The sequence below is a fragment of the Girardinichthys multiradiatus genome, chromosome 4 (genome assembly GCF_021462225.1).
Source record: "Girardinichthys multiradiatus isolate DD_20200921_A chromosome 4, DD_fGirMul_XY1, whole genome shotgun sequence".
Classification (NCBI taxonomy): Eukaryota; Metazoa; Chordata; class Actinopteri; order Cyprinodontiformes; family Goodeidae; genus Girardinichthys; species Girardinichthys multiradiatus.
Window position 1 is genome coordinate 50920697 of NC_061797.1, and position 26900 is coordinate 50947596.

Genomic DNA, 26900 nt, shown 5'->3' on the forward strand with positions numbered 1-26900 from the left:
TAAGTAAACTGAAGATCTTTTGATTTGAGTTTCTATTAAAGGTCCAGAAGTAGCATTATTTAGTTTTGTCATCTCTTTTAGATGACAAAAGATATATTTTCAGCATTAGAGGCCTTTTATTTTTCATTTTTCGACAGTAGGCAGACAGGAAAGAGGGGCAAAGATAGAAGGTGATACATTTGGCAAAGGTCACCAGGTCTGGGTATTGAACCCGGGACGGCCACATCGAGATCCATCTGAGTTAAAGAACACCAAATGAAACATGAAAATGAACAAATGAAAGTCAGACATTGCTTTTCAAACAAGCTTCAACAGAATTATTTCCAAAAATAAACTCATGAACGATTTTTCACAGATTTAATGGGAATTTGTGAGAGGCTGCTTGTAACAAAGAGCCTCAAGATTCACTTTAAAACTGGTTCTTTGCGGAGTTGTCTGTTATATTTTGACACACAATATTAGTTCATCCATTGATTTTAGGAGCAATTTCAGTCTGGATGATTCAGAGGTCAGAGTTAAGTGAAAATGAAGGAAAAAGCTGCCAAATAAATTCAAAAAGCGTGAAGAACAATTGATCAAGACTGTTTTATAAGATTGGCAGAAAGTCTGGCTGCTTGGAAGAAAAATAAGATCTTGAGATGTTCCTTCATAGCTCATCAGCCCAGGCGGCTCCTGGTTCTTTCATGTGGTTCTGATGTGGTGCTACTCATAGCTCATCTCTAAACATAACCAGTTTTTGGCCATCTCAGTGTCTCACCAAGATGTTACAAAGGTCTCGCAGCATGAGAACATAGCAGCTGAGAACAGAATGAAACATAACCCAGTGTAGAAGTGATGTTCCTGGTGTAGCTGTCTCTGGTGCCTATCTCCGGTAGCCATTGGGTCAGTCCACCAAATATCCAACCAGTCCTAATGAAATACGTGTGATCTTTGTGGTTGTGGTGAAATGTTCCAGTGGTCTGAATACTCTTAGAAGACACTATATATCTACTTTATTCGTTACTGTCAGAAAAGGACAGAAATCTCCTGAAAATTCATCACTTTGGACTCATTTTCTAATAGAAGAAAAAAATAGTTTTAAAATTTTCAGAAATTAAGTTTGCCCAGGATTATTTCTGCTTCCTGCTGGTCCTTTTCAGTATCTTGATCTTCTGCAGTAGCACAAAGTCCCAGTAGATCAAAAGATGGATTGGTGCCTCATCTGCAGCCATGAGGACTTTGCTTCAGCCTGTTGTGGTGAAGAAGTTGCTGACCTTGAAGGTGAAGAACCCAATTTTACTGGTCCGTCTATGTTCCAAACGCTCACCTTGTGAAACATGGATTATGAGAGAATGATATCCCAGATTGATCTTCGCTAGGTTGACCAGAGGGTTTCCATTTACCAGGAGAAGCTCAGAGTAAAGCTACCCCTCCTACATCTCAGATGGAGTCAGCTGAGGAGGTTCATCTCATCAGGGGACCTTCTGGGACCCTCTCTGTGGAAGGGATAATGGACATCCCACTGGATAGAGATGCTGGGGCAGACCCAGAACTTTCCTGGGAAAGCGTCACTTGATAAAGGGATGTCTGAGTTTCCCTCATTGGCTTTAATCTCCTGAACCCACAGGGTGGATGAACAGAGGTCACTGGATAAATGAATAGATGGATCTACAGTGAGTATCAAGGTCTTGGAGGAAGAGGTTCCTAGGAGGACCGGTTCAGTTGCTGTGTACTGTAAGGGTTGCTCTTTGTTACATTCCCATTCAGCCGAGGCCGTCTCTGCATTGAAGCCGTGTCCCATCTGACCGGACTTTCAGAGACACAGGTACCCTACAGCGGATCTTAAGGGACGTGTGATTCAGACTGTGTGGTTTTGGTGTTCCAGCTTTGTCTCATCATCTCAGAAGCATCTTTCCAGCAGCCAGGCTGAATTTCCCCTCAGAGAACGATAAACAACATTCTCCTCATGAGATAAATCATCTGGTCTTGATAAGGGATGCCTGCAAGAAGCAATCAAGCACTATTGTTAAAGGATAAAAAAATATTACATCATAATATCACTTTTTAGCTATTTAAAGTCATCAAAGGTATCAGAGTCGGTCCAGATTTCTTTGAATTTCCGAACCAGTTGCGTATTTTTCCTTGTGTTGGAGACAGATTTAGTCCTCCAGTTTTTTTAGCTCAGTGCTAAGTCCCAGCATGACACTGCTGCCCTATTGGTCAAGAAGTTACATAAAGTTATATCTAGGAAAACGAGTACCCTGTTTCTGATGATAAGGACATAATCAAGTAATTCAATAGCTCAAAATCTGAATATATTTTAACTATTTTCGATAATTATTTTTCTTTTCAGACTAAAGGAACCTCAGTGTCTCCTTATTGCTGTTTGCAGATGATGTGGTTCTGCTCAAGCATTTAATCTATGAGCTTGGAGAGCACTGGAGCGGCTCAAAGTCAAATATGAAATTGAGTCAGTGAGTCAGCAGAGTCTGAGGCTATGGTTCTTAAGGTTTGGATCATGATGGACGAATGAGATCCAGGTTACAAGCAGCTAAAATCAGTTTGCTCTGCAGGGACGGTGGGCTCTACCTTAGGAGCTTAGGTGGTGCAGATACCTGATTAGGTTGCCTCCAAGGTGTCTCCGTTTATCAATGTTCCTGGAATTTTCCACTAGAAGAAGACCAGAACTCACTGGAGGGATAATGTATAAACCTCCATGGAGAAGCGCTTGAGTGCTGCTAAGGAGAGGAGTCTGGGTTTTTCTCCTGGACCTGTTATCTGTGCAGTCCAATCGAAGAGAAGCCAGAGCCATTAGACAATCTGAAACCCTCATGGAAACAATCAGAATCATTTTGCAGTTTTATCAGAGCCAAGCTTGAGTAACTTAAATATGTTTTTTGCCTTGGGACACGGTGCTCCTTTGTGCAGGAAAACACATTTTTTAGGAAATTGCTCCTATATCTTTAGGCACAGTTGCAGGTTTGCTCACCACTTTGTGCAAAAGGTGACTCCACACATGAAGACGGTCTTTTTTCCAGATGTCCAAACAGTTTGAAAGGGACTTCATTCGCAGACTGTCAGGCCGTTCTTGGTGTCTTTCTTGCTGCCATTCTGGACACCTGGACACCATCCAAAAGGCTCTGCCTTCCTGTGCATCTGGAAACACTCACAGCTGCCTTCTGCCACTCCTAGGAAAGTTCTGCACCACTGGCAACCCAGTCCATCCAGCCATCCATTCAATGCTATTCACCTATCTCAGATCAGATCCCAGGGGTAACAGGTCCTGCAGTAAAACCAGACTTTAGGCCAGAATGAATGAATGAAGTCTCTCCACCTGGGTTCTGGGTCTCTCTAGGGGGGCATGTTGGTAAAACCTCAAAAAGGAAGCATCCTGATCATTTGCCAAAACAACCTGAACTGTCTGCCTGTGATCCATATCCGCTGGAGCTTTACGTCAAGCTATTCTCTGAAGATGAGCTCCTAATTGCGTTTCTAAGGCCGCATCCGACCATGGAGGAAGCTGCTTGCATCCAGGATCTTATTCTTTCAGTTATGATCTATATCTCATGACCATAGTTGAGGACCAGCAGTTGGACCTCCCTCCTTAAAGTTAAAGATGATTTAATAAATGTTCATTTGGACGCAATCTTAAGAGCACTAAAATTCTTGCTTGTGAATGAAACTCCTTTAATGCAAACCAGTGATGAAAGCTTGTTTCCTTGGTGATAACCACAGTTGACAAAAGAGAAATGAGTTCAAGCAGCACTTCCTTTAAAGCAACAGTTCTGCTTCTCTTTGTCAATCAGAATCATTAAATACAAGTTGTTTTTTATTAAATTGCCAAAGATTCATTTTTTATTCTATCAAACTGAAGCAGTAAGTTTAGTAAAAAAGAGGATTTCTGCTCATATGCAGTATGTATTAATGTGTGCAGCCTGCAGCACAGCTCTTGTTAGTGTAGTTCACTCCCCTCACAGCGATGAAGACGGGAAAATAACTGGATGAAGATGAATGTTTCAGCAACTCCGGTTCTGCTTGGCTGAGCTTTCAGCAGTTCTTCTTTCACTATTTAAAAGAACTGATTTTTGTTGTTGCAAATCAAGAAACGCAGCTGTTGAGCAAAGATTGGCTGTTTGTTATTAAATCACAGTCGCTGCTAATAAGCTGTGACTGCAGCTCTGGGGATTTCTGGCCTGTTTGTGGAAGGATGAAATTACAAAGCAACCTTGTTTTTCATAAAATGGACCCTAATTCTGAGGCCTGGGACAGGGTGGACATTTATTTTAAGCACTCAATAGGAATTGCTTCTTTTTTGCTAGAATATTACCAAAATGGAAATAACAGAAAAGCTTGGCCAACATGGCTACAGCTTCCTAATTTTATTGTTCATTATATTTTTATAAGGTTATTTAGCCAAATGGAAATCATAAATCAGTATAAGTCAGCTGGCCAGGAACATTGGGAAAGCAGGCGAAATAGGACGTTTAATAATTTATTGAACACGGAACAAGGAAAAAAGGGCTGGTGCTGCAGGCGCCTGATCAATGCTGCAACTGCATCCCTTAATCTTTCATATCCCTGCACAGGGATAAAGGTTGGGATGCTTGTAGCAGCTGCTTACAGGTTTATGTTTTTAAGAAGTTAAAGTCAGAGATAAGTGCTGAATGGAAGAATAAATCAAACTGATCTGGAAATACAGGAATGCAGGGGAACAAATCCCCCGAGCAACAGATGAGGTTGCATCATACCTCATTTAGACGCAGCCAAGTACAGTGACCTGAGGTAGTTCAGGAATCGGATTTGTATTCAGAACCTTTGAACTCTGAAACCCCTAAATGAATTCCAGTACAACCTGTGACGAGTCAGGGATAAAGTTGTGAATCTCAAGCTTTGAACATCTCCCAGAGCTCTGTTCCGTCCATCATCTGAACATGGATGGATGGACCAACTGCAGACCTACCAAGACATGGCCATCAGCGGCACTGCACGGCGTAGGTCTGGAGCAGGTGCTCCATATACAGAGAGTATTAGTCTTTAACGCCGTTCCATTCCTGACCCTTGCTGCATATCTTGCTCCCGTCTCTCTGTCTGACATATCCTCCTTAACTAACAGGCCTGGCAATGTGAGCATTAATCGGAGAAGCAACCTTAGAGACCCATGCCAACTGTGGAGGAACTGCAGAGATCCCCAGCTCAGGTGGGACAATTTATTGGCCACACAACAATTAGTTGTGCTCACTATAAATCTTGTTTTATATCTCTGAAGGGGATTAACCTGCACATCATTTGGGTTTCTGTAGACTTCTTCTAGCATTTTGCGTTCTGCATTCAGGGGAGAGCAATAAAACTGTTACATTTTACTAGTCTCCTGGAGTTTCTGCATGTGGGTCAAAAACTCTATAAAACTATGACAAATAGTACAGGAACTAAACAACAACAACATGAAATGTAGAACAGACAGCCAGACATCATGATAAACTGCACATTAAGGGCCTCCCACTGATTGTGTTTATGTTCCCTTCTCATCGTCTCTTCGTCTCAGTTAAATCGACTCCGCCATGATTCCTGTGCTCACATCCATTTAGGGCAACAGCTGTGTGATGACATTCAAAAATTGGATTTTGTTCACGTTCCTCTCAGGGCAGATCTGATTTACAGATACCTCAGACATGCATTCTAATCAGCATTGTGCTGTCAGGAGGTAATTCATTAAAAAACCTCCCAGTGTGAGGAGGGTTCCCCTGGGGGGAGCCAGAAATAAAGAGCCTGAAAACAGCCGGGCAGAAACAAAATGGAGAGGGGGTCAATACAGCAGCGAGAAGGAGGAGGAGAGGACTTCTTCTGCTTCTTAAGGTTAGTTTTCTTATATATGTGGATATTCCTAATAACTGTATTTAATGATTCCATCTTGTCCATTTGTGAGGTTATTGTAGGTAGAGGAAGTCGTATAATTTACTGTTTATTAAGCCAGAACAGCTTATTTCTCATCATTAATAGAAGAGAACAAGAATAATCCTAGGTTTCTCTTTAGTACAGTTGCTAAACTTACACAGAGTCATAGCTCTGTTGAACCATCCATTCCCTTAGCTCTTAGCAGTCATGACTTTATGGGATTTTTCTTAAATAAAATTGATTCTATTAAAAATAAAATCTTTGACATACTCCTGAAGATGATTACTTCATCCTCAGCAAGTGAGACAACATTGGAAATAACTGTAGAACCTGATCTGTGTTTGGACTGTTCTGATCCTGTGAAGCTTCCTGAGTTATCAGAAATATTAGCTTCATCTAAACCTTCAACTTGTATGTTAGACCCAATCCCAACCAAATTATTTAAGGAAGTGTTCCCTCTGATTACCAGCCCCATTTTAGATATGATTAATCTATCTTTAGTAAATGGATCAGAACCACAGGCTTTTAAGTTAGCTGTAATTAAACCTTTACTTAAGAAACCTTCGCTTAATCGAGATGATTTAATAAATTACAGACCTATATCCAATCTTCCATTCTTATCTAAAATTCTTGAGAAAATAGTTGCTAATCAAATGTGTGAACATTTATACAGCAATGACCTGTTTGAAGAGTTTCAGTCAGGTTTCAGAGCTCATCATAGCACTGAAACAACTCTGCTGAAAGTCACTAATGATATTCTTATGACCTCAGATAATGGACTTGTGTCTGTTCTGGTTCTGTTAGATCTCAGTGCTGCATTTGATCCAGTCGATCATAATATTCTCTTAAAAAGGCTGGAATATGTTGTAGGGATCAGGGGAACAGCGCTAGGCTGGTTTAAATCTTATCTGTCTGACAGATTCCAGTTTGTTCATGTAAATGATAAATCATCTTTAAACTCCAGGGTTAATTGTGGAGTACCACAGGGTTCAGTACTTGGGCCAATTCTCTTTACTATATATATGCTTCCAATAGGTCAAATTATCAGGCAGCATAGGATAAATTTTCACTGTTACGCTGATGATACTCAGCTTTACTTATCCATAAATCCTGATGAACCCAACCAGTTAGATAGACTACAAGCATGTCTTGAAGACATAAAAACTTGGATGACTTTAAATTTTCTGCTTCTAAATTCAGACAAGACAGAAGTTGTCGTCTTTGGACCGGAGTCTTTAAAAAAGAAACTGCTTAGTCAATCACTTAACCTGGATGGCATTAAATTGACCTCTGATAATAAAGTAAAAAACCTTGGTGTTAACTTTGACTAGAACATGTCATTTAAATCCCATATTAAACAGGTTTCTAGGATTTCCTTCTTTCATCTCCAGAACATTGCCAAAATTAGAAATATCCTGTCCAGGAGTTAAGCTGAAAAACTAGTCCATGCATTTGTTACTTCAAGGCTGGACTATTGTAATTCTTTACTATCAGGATGTCCACAAAATGCAGTTAAAAGCCTTCAGCTGATTCAAAATGCTGCAGCAAGAGTTCTGATGAAAATTAAAAAGATAGATCATATTTCTCCTATTTTAGCTTCCCTTCATTGGCTCCCTGTTAAATCCAGAATAGAATTTAAAATTCTCCTCCTCACATATAAAGCCCTTAATGATCTAGCTCCATCATACATCAGAGATCTGATTGGTCCATATGTTCCTAACAGAGCACTTTGTTCTCAGACTGCAGGTTTACTGGTGGTTCCTAGAGTCTCTAGAAGTAGAATGGGAGGCAGATCTTTTAGTTATCAGGCTCCTCTCCTGTGGAACCAGCTCCCAGTTTTAGTCCGTGAGGCAGACACCCTGTCTACTTTTAAGGCTAGGCTTAAAACTTTCCTTTTTGATAAAGCTTATAGTTAGAGTGGCTTAGGTTATCCTGAGCTATCTCTGTAGTTATGCTGCTATAGGCTTAGGCTGCTGGAGGACATAATGACCACTTTCACTCTCTTCGCTACACCTGGCCTGACTCTGTGTCTACCTGTGACATCCATTAACATTTACTTTTCCTTCCCATAGAAAGTACTCCTGGATCAGTGCTTCTTTGTTCTCTTTGTGTCTCTGCTCTGTTCTCTCAAACCTCCAGTCGGTCGTGGCAGATGGCCGCTCACACTGAGCCTGGTTCTGGTTCTGCTGGAGGTTTCTTCCTGTTAAAAGGGAGATTTTCCTCTCCACTGTCGCTACATGCATGCTCAGTATGAGGGATTGCTGCAAAGTCAACGCCAGTGACTGTCCACTGTCTCTACATGCTCATCCAGGAGGAGTGAATGCTGCAAGTCACTGACTGGATGCAATCTGCTGGGTTTCCTTAGAGAGAAAAACTTTTTATCCAATTTGAATAAATAACTGAATCTGACTGAACTGTTCAATGGTTACGATTAATAGGAATGTATGAACCTGACTTTGTGAAGAACCTTGAGACGACATGTGTTGTTAATTGGTGCTATATAAATAAAACTGAATAAACTGAATTGAATTTATTCTGTACTGGTTTTGTTCTTCTGGCAGCGATGTTTCTACTACATGAAATGGATTAAGCTTTGCTGCAGTTTAAAAGAAAATGTTTGAGAAGTTCAGGTTTGTTGCAAGCATAGAAAATACTCATTTGTTCCTCTACACCTGAAACTGGTTGTAAAGACATCAACAATTCAATCAAAATTAAAAAAGACATTTCTTGGTGGCCTACATATGATTTTTGCAACTACTGTGTTGATTACCTCAATCTGACTTTGTAGACTTTTTTAGAAAACTGGGCTGCAAATATTAGGAAAACAATTATTTTGCTAATTATTGCTTACAATGTCCCCACAACTCAGTTTGAGCTTTAGCATCTTAAACAGTAAAATATACAGCAAAGGTGGACATTAAAGTCTGTTCAACAGGCCTAAAATATTATTGGCATGCAGAATTTTCAACCATGGAGCTTGAAATATAACATTCAACCAAATATTGCATCCAAGCAGTATTTTACAAGTGTGATATTGCAATGTAATGTCATATACTGTGCATCTCAAGTGTAAAAGCACCTTAAGTCCATTGTTAAGTATGGTGGATGGTCTGTGATGCTGGGGGCCTGTTTCTCCTCTCAATATCCAGGCAATCTTGGAATGCATGGCATCATGAATTCCTTAATGCCTGGTTCACACGACAAGATTTTTATGTTGACTTTTGTCCCAATCTTCCCCTGCCTTGATCATCATGATGGGTTCTTAAGATAATCTTATGAGATATTCTTGCTGTGTGTGGTGTGTTAAGAGTGATCTAGCCTACTCGGAAGGACGTCAGGACCGCTCTGACCTCAAATAGGGGATATCCAACATGTTGGATCATCTTGGCCCGATATCGTACTGTGTGAAGTGTTCCTTGAGGTCAAACGAGCACGCAACCTGTTGAATGTGATTTATAGCTAATCAGAAAGCGAGGTGAGGGAAACATGGAGGGGAATTACTCCGAACTTGCGTTTGATCTCAAGAGGGTTTGTGAGATTTACAGTCTGAAATCTGATCTGGTTAGTTGTACTTGCCGTGTCGCTGGACACCATGCCCTGTGGGATCAAACCTGTTCCACCTACGATATTTTATGGTCACATGTGGAGTGTCTCAGGTTTTGAAAATCAGTCAACAATTTGAAAATACTGTGGTGTAAACCAGGCATAAAACACCAAGAGATAAAAAAAAAAAAAAAATCAACCAGAAAACTGAAAATGGGTCAGCAATGGGTATTTAGCCAGAATAATCATCCAAATGACGAAGCCAAATAAACAGAAATGGTTCATCAGACACTAAATCAGCCTTCTTGCATGGTTACCTCAGTAGCAAACCTCAGGTGGACCTGAGGCCTTGTTCCGGCTCATTCCGGCCCATTATTTGCTTCCACTGTTTTATTTATGGGCTGAAATCAGGAAGTAGACAAACCCTAAAACCTTTGCGGCAGAAGAACTGACCTGATAAAAACTCAGATGCTGCACTTCGGTAACATCACGCATTTCTGTATCATTGATATTGAAATAGACAGTAGATAGATTTATCCCTTTAACTGAAAAAAACGATTTATTAAAATGATCTTACATTATAAAATTACAGTATGCAGTCTGTACAAATAAACTGAAGAACTGGTGATCAAATAAGAACATGTCTAGCTGAGGGACAGAGATCCTCAGTGAACTCCAACTAAATTTGATAATCCAGATGAAACCTCTTTGTTTCACTTCTGTTTATTCTTTTGCAAGAGAAACTTTTGTTGGAAAGTTCAACAATCATAAGGTTTTCTGATCACCAGACAGTAACTCGTTATCAATTTATTTGATTAATATAATTATTTACTAAAACTCAGACTTACCTGGGACATCCCTGACCAGTTTTCTTCCAAAGTGGGCAGAGTTGCCTTTTTCCCTCTTTTTTTCATCTTCTGCATCAAAAGTACAACTAGCTTTCAGCAGACGGTATTTTTTCCAGTTCAATCTGTGTAATGCAAACAGCTCTGGTCCAGCTCCGGTCAAACCATTTGCTCCAGCTGAGGTTTAAAGAAATACAGGCACAGATATATTACCTCATTTGAATGTGGGCTAATATTGTCTGTGCAGAGAGGCACTATTTGCTCTGTAACACTCTTTTAGGAGCATTTACATTGCATTTTCTATCTAAATCGCATTTAAATCTAAAAGTTAAAGGACCATAATACTTTGGATTGCAGATATGTAGCACCAGCAAATAGGTTTGTGAATTTGCCTATAAGTGGTACTCTGTTGCCAAAAACTGGTTAGTACAAACTAATCACAGCAGGAAGCCAATAAGTGTGGACCTGCTCGTTTTGAAAATAATAAATGTTTCTGTGGTGTTTTTCTACTCTGCGTAAATAGACTCAAATTAAAAGTTGCACTTTTTCTAAATTTTGCTTCTGCAATAAAATATTTTTTATGGTTTATACTCATCTGCTGCATTCTGTAACAATAAGAACGCAGCAACATGCATCAGTGCAACATCTTATTAATCTCATTGCTGTGAGCCTCAGCTGTTATGCATTATGATTTGACAGATGTTCCGTACAGCTTCTGCACAGTATTAGTGTATTTCATTTTCTATTGAACCCTTTTTATAGCTTTCCATTTTATGATTTAAAATCCCTTTCTGAGTAATTTTTATTTCTTAAATTCACATTCAAACTCTGCTATTTAATTGCATTTTGGCTGCATGAAAGCAGTAGTTTATGCCTTCTAATTCTGTGTATTCCTCTGATTTACACGACCACATTTATGCCACCGCCTGGTCTTCATGAGAACACAAGTACTGGAAATGAGGCGAGCGTAAAAAGTCTGAATTGTGTCCAATTGAAGCACCATCTGCAGAGACCTGCCCGACGCTCCGAGCTCTCCGGGAGGAGGTCGGAGCGGATGGTTCGGCATACAAACTGAGTGATTTGAGGATGCTGTTCACATGTCGTTTCCTAGCAACTGTCAGTGTGGTGCTTTTGACCATGACCGCCGCCTTTCTATAAACTTCAGAATACTCAACCAATTTAGTTCTGCACTCCAGAAACAACGGCCGACTCCCAGAGGCCCTTAGGGAATCAAAAGTGATCCCGGATGCTCACACTTTCTTTTTATCTATTTATTCTGTAGGTTCGAAACCTTAAAACCTTGTGCCTACGTTACCCACCATGCAACACTTATGCCTGGCAATCCCGTCAAAAGCAGTGCTGCGTTATGTCTGTTTGAATAATCAAGCTGACAGTTTCTGTTTCGGTGCTTCTGCAGCGATGAGCAGGAGGAGGAAGGTGAGCAAAAATGCATGAATATTTCATGTCCTGTTTATGGATTTTTCTGTTTCTGCCATGCGTAAAATGTTAACGGGTAAACAAGCTGCATGTTTTTTCCAGTGGTTTCCTGACATGTTAATGTTAGAAGTTCTGGAAAGTAACCTCTTAGCTCCACAATAGTGCCTGCTGGGTTCTGGGAAACTTCCTGTTGCAGTTAAGCCCAGAGATATTCAAACCGATAGCAGATTTATATTTAAAATTATTTTGATTCAACCAAAAAGTTTATTTCTGACAGGAAAAGAGACCGGCATGTCTAGACAGATAATAAAACAATGTAAACGCACGGTGAATTGTTTTTATTCACTTTTTTACAAAAAATAGTATCAATAGTTTTTCAACCCTTTCTCAATAATCAATGGAAAAATCCATGATTACAACAATCAATCCTCTCTGACAAATGCTGAGCAGCTTTGTCCATGTTTCCTTTGGTATTCTGATAATTTATCTTAGGATGTGAGGCCTCCTTGCCATCACCCTAATCTGTCGCTCCCTCCACAGACTGTCGATCAGAAGACATGGCTCTGATTGGACTGCTCCAAAACGTTAACTTCCAGACAGAAGAAACTTTTTGGTCAAATGAAAACTGCTAGGTGTATTAGTTACTGTCAAACACGGTGGTGGGGGCTGATGATGAGATCGCTTTGCAGCTAGAGGACCCAGGCACCTTGCAGTTTTTGTGGATCAGGAGCTTCTTCCAAATACAGCAGCATATCTACAACTGAATGACTGAAAGAGAAAGAATCAAGCAGTTGAAATGGTCTAGTCAAAGTCCAGACCTCAACCTGACCGAAATGCGGCATTGGACCCTCAAGACAGCTGTGCAGAAATAAATGTCTGCAAACCTCAATGAGCAGAAGCGTGACGTTAGAGACGGATAAGGTCACAGAAAGCCACTGCTGAGACTTAGTTCTGCAAGCTGCTGAACCCTGGGGTGTACTTATTTTACCAGGGCAGTACTGCCATGTATGTTACTGCTGCTATATGTTTCCTGGGTGGATCCAGATTGGGCTGGAATTTAATCAGAGGAAACAAAAAGTCCTCTTTTGTTTTCATGCTTTTAGAAAAGTTTTTTTCTTACAGCATTAAAACTTTACTTTGAAGGTTTGATTATACCCCTGCTTCCATCATGAAAACTGCATTAAGAAGAACTGTACAAAAAAAAAAATCTCTTTTAATCAATAATACATCAAATAAAACTCGTCAGGGTTAAAATAAATATTTGTCAAGCTTTTCACAGTGCCGCCAGCATTCTCAGAAAATCTTGTCAGATTCTTCTTTTGCCTTTTTGCTTCTCAAGGTGACAGCCCCTGTCCTGATGTTCCTGATGTTCTGGAGGTCACCACTATGGAATGGCAACAAAATTGAAAAGTCTCTCAAGTAGTTTTTTTTTTATGTCCTTTTCTGAAAAACACCTCTTGGGTGCAGTTTTTGTTACTCAAAAGAAAATCTGAGTGTTGGGGAACCTAAGAAGGATTAAATATAATTTAAAGAATCTGCAGTAATTACAGATGCATCTGCAAAGCTACAGGATATTCTGGAGAATTTCTTACTTTTACAATGATCACAGGTTTATAACTAAAATTTGATTTTGTAATTGAGTTTATCCAAGTTGACAGAGAAAACATAACCTGACCTTTTAGGGACCTCTCTGTAACCTTGGCATCTCTAATCACCGGACCCTTTGACCCATTCTAAGATTTATGGGCCTTTGGTCCACTCTTCTTATTATTTTACTTTAGCCACATTGGAGGTTTATCCAGCATGAACGGCCTGTTTATAATCAGGTTTAGGTGGTGACTTTGAGTAGGCCACTCCAAAAACGTCTTTTATTTGGAGCTATTTAGAGGTGGACGTACTGGTGGGTTACGAAATAACCCAGCTGAGATGAAGCTTAAGATCCCGTACCGATGGCTGGTCATTCTGCTGCTGAATGTTCTGCTAGAGAGCAGTTAAAGAAAGATGTCCAGGTTCTGAAGTACCAAAACGGCCCCAGACCATCACACTACCACCAGCATGTGGCAGCATCATGCTGGGGGGATTCTTTCTTCAGCAGAGAAAGGGAAGCTGGTTGGAGTTGATGAGAAAATGGACGTAGCTAAACTCAGGACAATTCTGGAAGAAAACCTGTTAGAGGCTGCAGAAGACCTGAGACTGAGGTGGAGGTTCACCTTTCAGCAGGAAAACCACCCTGAACATCCAGCCTGAGATACAATGAGATGGTTAAAATAAAAGCAAGAGAGTATATTTAAATCAAAAAGAGTGTGGGCAAAATGTATTTTAGCTCAAGAATTTAACTATCAAGTATGACATGATGTTAAAGTTTAAAAGTATTAATCCTGAGTACTGCTGAGGGTTGTAACAATGCAGTCAACCCAAGGGAGACATATAGGGTTCACCAGAGCAAATAAACGATTCCAAAGATATTTCAAAAACTACAGATTTCACAAGTGAAAAACATCCCTGTAATTAATGTTTTCTAGCTGGGCTTATTTAAGTTTCACAAAATAAAGTTTCACAGATGTGTAATGTTTCATATAGACAACAATATTCAGATGCAGACTTAAAAGCACATTACCTTGTAAAATTAAACTGCAACAGTAAAATCCACAGAGATGAAGGAGGTCAAAACAGGCCATTAGCAGAGAGGAGAAACAGTTTGACCTAACAATAAAAAGTAGAAAAAACATTGTAGGTTGGGTAAAAACTGGACTGGGAATAGGTGAACCGATTGCAGATGGGAAACAGCTAAAAACTGAGATAATCAGGGAAACCAGGGGAGAGAATGGTGGAATATAATCATAGAACATGGGAAATTAAACAAGAAACCGACTAAAGCAGACAGAACACAAGTCTCCGCTCAAAATAAAAAACTGAACCATTTTCTTGTCATCATGACATTTCAGCTAATTTAATAGATCTCAGTTCAAAATGACTCAGCTCTGAAGATTTCATGTTTGAATTGAAGTGCAAATGCCCTTTTATGTTTTCACCAAATGCATGTGTAGCACTATTTAATGCACTAAGAGACTAGATAGCATATGATATCAGAAGACTAAATTCATCTACTGGATCTGTTGTCAGTAATCAATAAAAACAATGCAAAAGAATTACTGCTTTTAATACCATCTATTTTATAGAAGAGAAAATTAAAGTGAACACCACAAGACACAAAACATACATAGAACCAAACAATAAATACAATATGTATATACACAGTACTGCAGTAGATCTTCCATATGAATGTGCACAAAAATCCTAGATTTCCCCTCCGGTCAATGTCTGACTGACACACATTTAAATAGTTCATGGTCGGATTATCCAGATATTTAAGATGAAAATGTCCAAGCGCAATTTGTTCCCAATGAAGAAGAGATGAATAATGGATTGTGTGTCGGTATAGTGAGAAGGAGGGGGAAATACTACGGACCATCAGCCTCTTACGAGTCCAGTATGGAGTGAATTTCAAGTTCTCCAGGCCCAGCCAGTTGTCAGAAGCTCGCCATCCTTTAACCCTTAAAAGGGTCACCTGGCCTGTATTGAAATAAACAGGACCAGTAATTACCAGCCTGCTACTTAACTAGACGTTTTTCCAATTATATACAGAAATAAATGCAATTATATCCACAATCAATCTTTTTTTTTTTTACTGTGTCCTGTCCAGCAGAATATCGCTCAGAATTGTTGTCTGAGTGCCAAGAAGAAGCCCAACAGATTTACTTTCACAAGCGGAGCATCACAGCTAATGCTTTAAAGCTCTGCTTGATATTTATAAAAGAAACTTTATTACAAACTTCTTTGGGAATATTTCAATTGTTACGGACACGGAGACTGAAATGAAAAGGAAAACAGAAGCTTGAAAAAGAGAGAGATGGGGAAAAAGGGGAGAAAAGGAGGAAAGACTGGAGGAGAGAAAGAAGGATGAAGAGAATTAAAGATTACACCCTGCTTGCTTATACACCTGCGGCTGATTTTTTTTTTTTTAACAAAACAGTACACGGTATTTATGAATGTAAAATGTACTTAGTGAGAGGTGCAGCCCAATATAGAACATCTGTGTATCTGTCAACACCTGAAGCTTAACACCTGTGAGTATGGGTGTGGACGCGCTTTTGTATACAAGGTTTCTCCACAAAAATATGCAATAGGGAGTTTGAGGACCCACAGACCTGCCCCGTGGTCCCCGGGTGGACACTGAGGAGATCCGAGCCACAGACATCCAAAGGCGCCCCAAAGCACAGGAACCCCAGGAGAACCACTGCCGGGACTACCGCAACCCCCCCAGAGAAGAGCAGTGGAGAGTCCCAGGGGAACCACCCAGCAGCGACAGTGCAGAAGCCCCAGGGAGCCGCAGCGACGAGCCCACAGGCCCCGCCGGCAGCTGTCCACGCCCGAGCAGATCCAGCCATGGACCCAGAGACCCAAGACCCCGGGACACACCACCCTCCAAGCAGAGGCCCGACAGAGCCCAGGGGGCCAGGCCCCGGCAACAGCCGGAGTGAGCCAGCACACACCAAAGCACCTGGCCCCGGACACCGAGAACCCCAAGTACACCAGTGGGCAGAGACTCCAACCACCGGCAGGTAGTGTGGCGGGCAGGAAATTGGCCCCCCATAAGATGGAGGGGCCTAAGCTGATCCAGGAGAGGGAGCAGTCCAAGACCCAACCTGTCACAAAAGAAAAAAAGAACAGGCACTCACCGTCACAATCACCCACTCCCACCCTCATGCATACACATAAAATCACTCGCACCCAACGTAAAGACAAACAACAATGGATGTCATACACTCATTCACACTCTATACTCCCAGGTCCAGGCACTGGTACCCCCTAGGGGCAACCAGCCCTCGGAGCCAGGAGGTGGTCCCCTTCCTTCCTGGGGCAGAGACAGGCAGACAGCGCCGGCACCGCCCAGACCTGGGCGGCCCCGGCCCGGCCCCCGCCCCGAACCGAGTCCCCAACAACCCCCATCCACCTCCGGAGAGGGGGCTATGTACAAAAGAGGGGTCCACATGGCCCAAACCAGCCCGCCAACCAGAGTCGCCACAGGACGGAGCAGTCCAGACCCCCCAATGAGCTCCGATCCCAACCCCATGAGCCTCCCACCCCCAGTGAACCCCAACATGAACCTCCCCACAGGGCCACCCCCAACAAGGACACCGATATCGAACACATCCCCCCGAACCCAAACGCCACGAATCCCCTCCCCCACAGGGGAACACCCCCACAGGTGAACTCCATAGCCGAGAGGCCGATGAAGCCACACCCACCCAGCGCAAGCTCCACACTCAGCCCTGCAGCGTCCCACTGCTCCCAGTGGCATTGCTCTGTTTGTTGCATCTGGATTTGCATCCGCAAGCCCCCCAAAGACAGACTAAAGTTTGCATGAAATGATCGCAAAGCGGGACAGAAGGCTCCATCTGTATGTGTTTGCATATTGATTATATTGAGCATAAATTGATCTTAATCCAGTACAGCTTTAATTATTTTAATCACTTTAGATTTTGAACTAGAGATGAAACCAAATGAAGTCCAAACTCCTTTAAAAACTGTGAATTAGTAATTAATGTTAGCTCAGCGTTGCTGGGCAGTGAATATGTATGGCTATACTTCTCACAATGAGTATGAATCATTTTGGACTTATCTGTCACTTTGTCCATGTTTATTGTTTCTAACTCATACCCAAAAAGCAGTTTAAAACTGGTGAGGGCTTTTTCTGTAGCAGTGAAAATAGTCAATGTAAGGTTTGTATGAAAGGTCACCATTTTAGGTTATTATTTCACAGTCTTGTCTGACCTGCTAAAAGGTCTGAAAAGATGATGAAACGTTGCAAAACTAAACTGGCAGCAGAGGAGAGGTCTTTCCATGCATGATGCTTTTACTGGTTTAATGTGTTGGCATCAAGTGAAGTGAACAACCAAAGTCTTTTTGTTAAAAAGGAGATTATAATGATCACATCAAAGTCCGAATTATCACTGATGGCTCATAAAAGCAAAAATAAGTATTAACATCTCTGCTTAGTAAACAAAGCCATTACATTTATTGAGTTAATAGTTGTTAGGAAGTTGTTCGGTCCAGGAGGGAAACCCATAATTCCTCAGCAGCACTCCCCTAAAATCCCAATGATCCTCAGCTAGATTGAGATCTGCTGACTATGGAGGCCATTGGAGGAACTAATTATCATGTTCAAGAAACAATGGAAGCAGCCATTAACATATGGGTCCACTGAGGTCACAATGGGACAGACAGGGCCAGGTAGGCTGTGGTGTTCAAACAATGATCAGCTGGTAGTGAGGGACCCACCATGTGTCAAGAAAATATCTCCCACACCATGACACCACCACCACCAGCTGCAGTTGAAATTGTGACCAGACATTTGCTCAGTTTCAGTGAGCCTGTCTGAACTGTAGCCTCAGGTTCTTGTTCTTAATGATGAAGTGGTACCTGGGGTGGTCTTCTGCTGCTGTAGCCCATCTGCTTCAAGGTTCCACATGTTGTGAGTTCAGATATGGTGTTCTGGATACATTTGTTGTAATATGTGGTTATTTAAGCAACTGCTTCCTTTTTATCATCTGGAACCAGAAATAACGAGATCCTGGATACCAGCAGCTGAAAGGATGACTGGGCCAAGACCTGACAACAAGGTGAAGAGCTCCATCATCTGAAAGAAGATTGCAGTAATGCTATAACTTCTCCTCAAAAGTGCTAATCAACTGTGTTGGTTCAGCATCTGAGCTGGATTCCCCCTGGGTACCTCCCTTTGAAGAATTTAGAGGAGGCACCGCAGTAGCCCCAGACATCGCTGGGGGGAGTATATGTACCCCTTCGGTGCTTGGAACACCTTGGGATGAGACCTCCTAGAATGAGCCAGAGGGCATCGGTGTAGAGAAGGATGTCTTGATTTCCCTCCTGAACACTTTACCTTTGGGATCTGGTTTCAGGGAAGACGATGGAGAAAAGCCGTACTTTAAGTCTCCAAGAAAGAACAGAAAACTGAGTTTTTCTTTAGAAATTCAAACATATTTTATCTCTGGTGTATTTGTGGCTGTCCAACCCTTTGGTCTGCAGCATAAAGTAAACATAAAAACATGTATTTTATGGTTTCAACATAAACAGATTTTGTTCTTATTAAATGATTTAAAGTGAAGCTCTAGATTCAAGGTTTTTCCCTTTGTGCTGTTGTGTCTTTAATTAAGATTATTTGAACCAAGCGTTGTTCTTATTTATCTTATTTACCAGACAAAGACAACATAAACATAAAATTAATATTTTATCTAAAAAAATCATTATTTTATTTTCAACTGTGAATCTTTGATTTACCTCACTGATAACACAGTTTTCAACCTGTGTTCGTATTAAAGTACAGATAAACAGTTTATTTTTTGGTATTACCAGCAATCCATTTTGAGTTTTTAAGTCTGGACTGAAGATGGGGGCTGATGATCTAAGAACTGTTTTCATTTCTTGCTAAATTGTAAAATTATCTGCTTGTAGTCTTTAATCTCCAACATTTCCTGCCAAATTTCTACTGAAAGGAAAGAAAAATCAATTGGGCTACTACAGTCACTGTCGACAACAGGCAACTATTCCCTGGGACCATAAATTAGGTCTTATTAAACAAATACATCAATTTAATTTAGGTTGTAGTGATTTTAAAATTATATTTAGATGGTGCTTTGGAACATAAGGTAAATAAAAACATTAAAACTAATACTTATTCATCCTCTCAGAATCCTGTGTGTTGCTAATTGTTATAACAACGAGCTCATGCAGCCAAACTGTGCATACGAGAGAAACCAGAAGTGTAGCTCATGCGAAGGTTGCATCACTCGATCTCGCTGTCTTTGCATTTGCTAAGCCATGTCCAGCATGGGTTGATGCATCTACATAAACTCTGTTTTCTGTTACAAGCCTCACCTTGTGCCCTCTTCCTTTTAGCTTCACTACTGCTTGGATGCTTCTGAGAAACCACATGCTTTTTTGGACAAACTGAACTGTGCTCTGGTTTCAGAGGTGCTGTGAGTCATAGCAGCACCAGGGAAAAGAAGAAAAAATATATGTAACCTACAATTAATGGTAACCAGTGGTTGAATATAAATCCATAGAAGGGTTAGGGTTACCCAGCTATCGGGGTCCAATTCCTCTGTGCATCTTTGGTTATATTGCTGTGTGTCCAATCACATGATGTTAAGAACAATTATCAAATGAAAACAGTTCATCTACAGCTTTAGAGTTAATTATTAAATGAATTATTTAACCAGTAAATGTAACCACATAACTTCACTGCAGCACGTCATAGTGAGGGAGCAGTGTTAATTAGATTTAGTTCTGTTTGTCTTGTGTAATATGCAAAACATACATGCTAACCTTGTTAGCTTACGTCTTTAGCATCGTATGTATGTTAGCTTCGCGACATGTTGCAGTCACCAACCATGATAAACTCATGTTCTACGTAGATCTAGACATAAAATGATGAAGAGCATTTTGTAGAACATCAAGTCCTGTCATGCCTTTGAAGTATGTGAGTTGCATTTGATTGGCTTCAGTAAAGCTCAGAAGTAAAGCTGATTCTGATTATATTCAAAGGTAACTTGTGTTCCTGCGCCATTGTAATGACGTTGAAATGCAGTTGTGTGAGAGCGTGTTACAGCGTTGCTTAAAAAAATTGTTTTAAGACAAATTAATCCATATTTTTAACACTGGACATTGGTTGTGACTAACTTCGAGCCTTTTTTGTTAACAGTTTAAAATTATCGCAGTTTGACCACAAATGTTTACCTGCAAATGTGAAAAATCTGGTGAAAAATATCATATTAGACATATAATCAAAAGTACATGGTCTGCATCTAAAAATAATCCTCTAAACATATATTTTTAGTCATCTGCCAACCAAGCATGGCCAAAAACAGCCAATAGTTGGCATTCTGTGTTCTTGTATCAGAGCTGGAACCCTTTAAAGCTTTCTTTTTACTACAGGGTGAAGCATTTCCTTTTCAGTTTAAGGACAGAATTTTGTTTTAGGCAAAACCTGTAATTAAAGCTGAGTTCTATCTCAGGACATTAGCTCCTCTGGCGAGTAAAGAACCTAATTAGAGCCGGACTAAATCTGCTGAATGGAGTTTATGCAGTATTTTTTCTATTGAATAGTTTACATGTATGAAATAGCCTTCAGATAGCAGTGAAATGTGTTTCAGGTAAAAAATATACAGTCCCAGTCTTAAGGCTGAATGTGACTAAAGCAGAAGTTTAGAAAGAGAAAAAGGTTTTAAATATGCAGTTCACCTTTATCCACCTGGTTTTGGAGAACTGGCCTCAGGATCTGGATCAGGAGAGCTTCCTCACTACAGGTCCAAAATTTTAATGTTCTGATCTTTGGGCCTCTTATCGCTTCAGCCTTGAAACAAGGAGCTCCATCATGCAGGCAAACACAGCTTGCTCCTGGATTGTTGGGAGAAGCTGCTTTTGGATGTTCTGATCCTGCTCTTTACATGCAGTAGTGCTCGTGGGCAGAATTGAGAGGAGAACCAGCTCCCTTGAAGGAGAAACAAGCAGAAAAATTCATCAGAGAATAAAACCTTAGCACAGATCTTCTTTTATCTATTCTTTTGCTTCATTCAGGATTTCACTCCGTCCCTGATGAGGTTTCTTCTTCATGGAATATTATTCTGTTGTTTGTATTATGCACTTGAGACCAGATTGTTACATACTGTCATGGGTTGTGGGTGAGGTAAAGGACCCAAGTGCAGACAGGAACATGCCTACATGACAACGTTTTAATTAAAATCTCCATTCCCATTGCAACTGCAGAAACATGAAAATGTTATTCCCCCACCACACCACTAGTAGGTGGTATGCTCTTTGAAACTCAACAGCATGCGCAAACACTTCCTGCTTCCAAAATGAGCACTTTGTGGAGAACTTTCATTAGATTCAAAAGAGTCAGCAGCACAAATAAGGACTCTTCAATCCACCATCGTTATTGTTCAAGCAGACTTTCTAGTTACTCTTACCGAGATTTCTGTTTGCTAAATCCCAGAATAATTAAAGATTTTCCCCCCTGACTCTCCTCAAAATGTGAGGTTCACATAAACTTCCTTAGTAGTTGGTAGAATTTAAACTGTCCAACTTGGGTCAAAGGTTTTGGGTTTTCTTCCACAAGCTTAATCAAACAATAGTTTGCTGGGGTTTTAGCCCATTCACCCCTGACAGAACTGGTTTAACTGGGTCAGATTTGTAAGCCTCCTGGTGTCTAACACCTTTTCAACAGTACCCACACATTTTCCATGGGTCTGAGATCAGGGCTTGGTGATGGCCACTTTGTAACTAATTTGGTGGTATGTTTAGAGTCACTGTCGGCTTGGATGACACATTTGCACCCAAACTCTAACTTGAAATGCTGCTTCAAAGTTTCTACACAGTGTTTCACCCTCATGATGCCATCTATTCTGTGAAGAGCACTAATCTCTCTGGCAGTGAAACTCCCACGCGACATGATGCTGCCACCACCGTACTTCACAGCTTGGATGGTGTTCTCAGGCCTGGAAACTGGACCCAAGAATGAACTGTTCTTGCAGAGTTCCACAATTCTCCTAATAATTTTGCTGATTTATTTTGATTCCCCCATGATGTCACACAAGGAAGCATGATGTTTGAGGTGTTGCCTTAGAATCACCCACAGGTGGACCTGTATGTCACCTTAATCAGAGGCGTACAAAGTGATGACATCATCCTGTGGGCTGTCCCAAACTGTACAAACGTACAGAACTATCTTCAGCGTAAAGAAGAACAAGACTTACTGGAAGTGATGGTCTGGCCCCACAGAGCCCTGATCTCAACATCATGGAGTGTGTCTGGGATTACATGAAGAGACAGAAGGATGTGAGGAAGCCTCCATCCACAGAAGATCTGTGGTTAGTTCTCCAAGATGCTTGGAACAATCTACCTGCCGAGTTCCTTCAAAAACTGTGTGCAAGTGTCATGTTTTGTGGTGGTGAAGAACTAAAGCGGCAGCAGGACATCGGTAGGCGCATGGAGCATGAATACATGTTAATGGACAGAACTAAACTTACAGGACATGAAGAGAAACACAGGAACCAGGACTCAGAACGGCTGGACAAACAGGTGGATCAACTAGACGACCTGACAATGAGGAAACAGAAGACACAGACCTAAAGACAACTGAGGATGAAAGAACAACATGGAAAACAGGTGAGTGTAATCAACAGAAATACGGCGCAGATGTAGATCATGACAGCAAGTGTACCTGGAAGAATTGATGCTGTTTTGAAGGCAAGGGGTGGTCACACCAAATATTGATTTGATTTAGATTTCTCTTTTGCTCATTCACTACATTTTGTTGATGGATGAAAATAAATTATTAATACTTCCATTTTATTTTTGAAAGCATTTTTGTTTACAGCATTTTTTCACACCTGCTCAAAACTTTTGCACAGTACTGTATATTTTTTGCTGGTGGATCACCTCCTGTATACCTCTGGACCAGTTTTTATTTGGGTTATTAAGGTAACAAATGACAACCAGAGCCTCACTGCAAACAAACAGCAGCACACGTCACTGACTCACACTGACCTGCTGTCGATGTTGAGCAAGCTCTGCACTGGTGGCACCATAATTCTATAGCTCCCTCTTCAGGAAACGACACTTGTGGAGCTCAGTGGACCCTAACTGATGTCCTGGCACCTTCTTCTCTGCAGCTGAACCTCTCAGCTTGAGTTTCTCCAGAAAATATAACTTATTCAGCTGAAGGATTTCTAGCAACTGTTTTCTGCATGTGAGGCCATTTTGGTGCAAAGTAATTATGGCTACTGGAAGACAATGATTTCAAGCACATCTGTCCCATTAGTATAGCAAACCAGTCTGCCGATGGCCTGATTTCTTCTTTCATAACGTCACCTGTGATGATGATATGATCAGTTTGAGTTGAAATGCTGAAGAATTGTCTTCTGCAGTGAAGCAAACCTTTTCAGCTGAAAATGCTGGAAAATGAAAGCTGGATCGTTTAACAAAGTTTGTGCCACTGCCAAGATATTATCTTCCAGCCATCGTCTTACACAGAAGGGCAGTTTGGTTTGTCAAGTCGCTTGGAAACCTTTTTATCCAAGTCTGATGTTACATTTTAGACCAAATGTGTCTTTTGCTTTTGGAAAACAGTAATTTGAAGCTCAGTCACATTTCGTTGCCTGAGATAAAAGCCAGACTTCTTCACATTTGGCATTTTATGTCAGCATTGTCCTCTGCCACAGATGTCTTTAGACTTTCTGTGTGAATTGAAATGATGTGGATTTTCGGAATAGAGATCAGTTTTCAGATATTTTTTCACAGCTTCATGTCTCTAATTCTTCACCCTGATGCAGGGATGCAGCGCTCACCTCTGCCTGGAAACAGAAAGATGAACTCTGGCAGCTCCTCACTGGGGAGATGAGCAGCTTAAACCACAGACTGCACTTCAGCTTCCTGCTCTTTGTTTTACATTAAATATTATGCAGGCCATCTTATATCTTATATGACGAGGAATAAATCTTTCATTTTTAAACAATTAATCAACAAAACTCCAGAAGACTTTTATTCTAAAAATACAACATAAATGCATTGCACTGTTTTCTTTCTTCTTCTTCCTGCTGCAGTAAATTAGCACTTCGCCCAGAGAGGAGCTGTTTGGATAATTCAGACTCGGTCTGCCTTGAGATAAGTTATGTGAGCAGCTGCACCAAAACACAGTTTTGGGTAAGAAGACGTATAAAGATTGTTCTTTTCACAGCCATCAGGCACAAAACTGTGTGTATCTTTTAGGGCCAGGGAGAAAAGGCTGGAGGTGAAAATAAGGCAAGATAAAGGGAGGGCTCCTCACAATGCTCCAAAATGATCCCACTTCTCTCAGGTTAACAAACAAATGTTCAAAATCTCATTCACTAATGTTATTAAATAAACATGTGGAAAACTAGTTTTCAGTATTCTTCACACTATAATAGCTTGAAACTGAGGATATTCTCCATATTGTACAGTGGAAGGAGAAGGATTATTGGGTTTAACATTTTATCACTAAGGAAATCTGAATATTTATTGAGCTCCCTTTTTTCTGATATCCCTGATAAAAATCAGCTGATTGTTAGAGAACATCAGAGAACAACCAGCATCATGAAGACCAAGGAACACAGCAGACCGGTCAGGGAGAAGGTTCTGGAGAGGTTTAAAGCAGGGTTAGGTTCTACAACAACGTCTCAAGCTTTGAACATCTCCCAGAGCTCTGTTCAATTCATCATCTGAAGATGGAGATAGGATGGACCACCTGTAGACCTACCAAGACATAGATGCCACCTAACCTAACAGGAGATCATTAGTCAGGGAAGCAGCAAGAGCTCCGTGGTAACTCTGGAGGAGCTGCAGAGATTCACATCTCAGATGGTAGAATCTGTTAATTCAATTCAATTCAATTCAGTTTATTTATATAGTGCCAATTCATAACACATGTCGTCTCAAGGCTCTTCACAACAGTCAGGTTCATACATTCCAATTAATAACTAACCATTGAACAGTTCAGTCAGATTCAGTTATTTATTCAAATTGAATAAAAAGTTTTTCTATCTAAGGAAACCCAGCAGATTGCATCCAGTCAGTGACTTGCAGCATTCACTCCTCCTGGATGAGCATGTAGAGACAGTGGACAGTCACTGGTGTTGACTTTGCAGCAATCCCTCATACTGAGCATGCATGTAGCGACAGTGGAGAGGAAAAACTCCCTTTTAACAGGAAGAAACCTCCAGCAGAACCAGAACCAGGCTCAGTGTGAGCGGCCATCTGCAGAGACACAAGGAGAACAAAGAAGCACTGATCCAGGAGTACTTTCTATGGGAAGGAAAAGTAAATGTTAATGGATGTAGCTCCTTTAGTCGATTCATCTAGAAAGAAAGAACAGATAAACTCTGATCCAGTTTTCAAGGTTAGAGTCTGAAAGAGAGCACATAGAATTAGTCACAATAGAAGCTCAGTCAGTAGCCATGTCTAGGAGAGAGAAAGGGTTAAACACTGAAAGACAGGGCTATGTGGATCATCTGTAGAGGGGGAGCATTAAATTGTTGCCAGCAGAAGCTCGGACGATGCCCCTCTCCAGAAAGGTGTCACAGGTAGACACAGAGTCAGGCCAGGTGTAGCTTCTAGGAAGAGAAAAGAGAGAGAACATAAAGTTAAAAGCTGAAATAACAGCAAATAATGCAAAATTGGAGAGTAGTATGAGAATGTAGCGAAGAGGGTGAAAGTGGTCATTATGTCCTCCAGCAGCCTAAGTCTATAGCAGCATAACTACAGAGATAACTCAGGTTAACCTAAGCCACTCTAACTATAAGCTTTATCAAAAAGGAAAGTATTAAGCCTAGCCTTAAAAGTAGACAGTTTGTCCATCTAGAGCCCACTGATGACCATTGTTATACTAAAAACCACAAGGATTGGGATACCTCTCTCTGTCAGATTGACCATAACCATTGGAAAAGAGAAGGGGTAGCAGAAATGGAGGGTGTGTTTGCAGGACAGGACAGTTATTGGTCATGTACAAATCTGAACTTTATGGAAGAGTGGCAAGAAGAAAGCTATTAGAGGTCCTTTTGACAGTTAGCCACAGATCATACAGGAAACAAACATTTAGCTGTAAAACTGTGTGACCCAAAACTAAGCCTGGGGACTGTCTCTTACATTTCTGTTGATGGTGACATTTGTAATAGATTAGTTAAATGGGTCTAAATGCTAGGACGTCAAGAGAATTTAGTGGAACATCCGGTTACGTCTTTGAAATATGTGTGTCACTGTTGATGTGCTCCTGTTCTGAGTGTTGGGATCAAGGGTGTGGAATCTACAGTGTTCTGTTGCATCAGGGTTATGTTAATTTTGCCATCACGTCACTATTTGGGTTTATCTCTTTTTTCCAGAATTGACCCACATCATTTCAGTGGTCAGATGATTATTAACTAAATGAATGAGGAACTAGGTCATGCCATCAGTTTTATTTCCAGTTCCAAGCATTGTACACAGCACACCACAGTGAACACCATCCCCACAGTAAAACATGGTGGTGGCAGAATAATGCTGCGGGAACACTTTTCTTACGCAGGGACATGGAAGCTGGTCAGAGGTAATAAGAAAATGGATGTAGTTAAA

At 40.9% G+C, this 26900-nt stretch overlaps 2 long non-coding RNA genes across 2 annotated transcripts; both read right to left on the reverse strand.

Annotated features, from left to right (window-relative positions):
- Positions 1-343: 343 nt before the first annotated feature.
- On the reverse strand, positions 344-10406 carry LOC124867409. Its single transcript, XR_007038045.1, has 2 exons — positions 10263-10406; positions 344-1979 (listed from the first exon to the last, which is right to left on the reverse strand). It is a non-coding gene; the product is annotated as an uncharacterized LOC124867409 (long non-coding RNA).
- A 4649-nt stretch (positions 10407-15055) lies between these two features.
- On the reverse strand, positions 15056-22928 carry LOC124867408. Its single transcript, XR_007038044.1, has 3 exons — positions 22805-22928; positions 21018-21267; positions 15056-15269 (listed from the first exon to the last, which is right to left on the reverse strand). It is a non-coding gene; the product is annotated as an uncharacterized LOC124867408 (long non-coding RNA).
- Positions 22929-26900: the final 3972 nt, after the last annotated feature.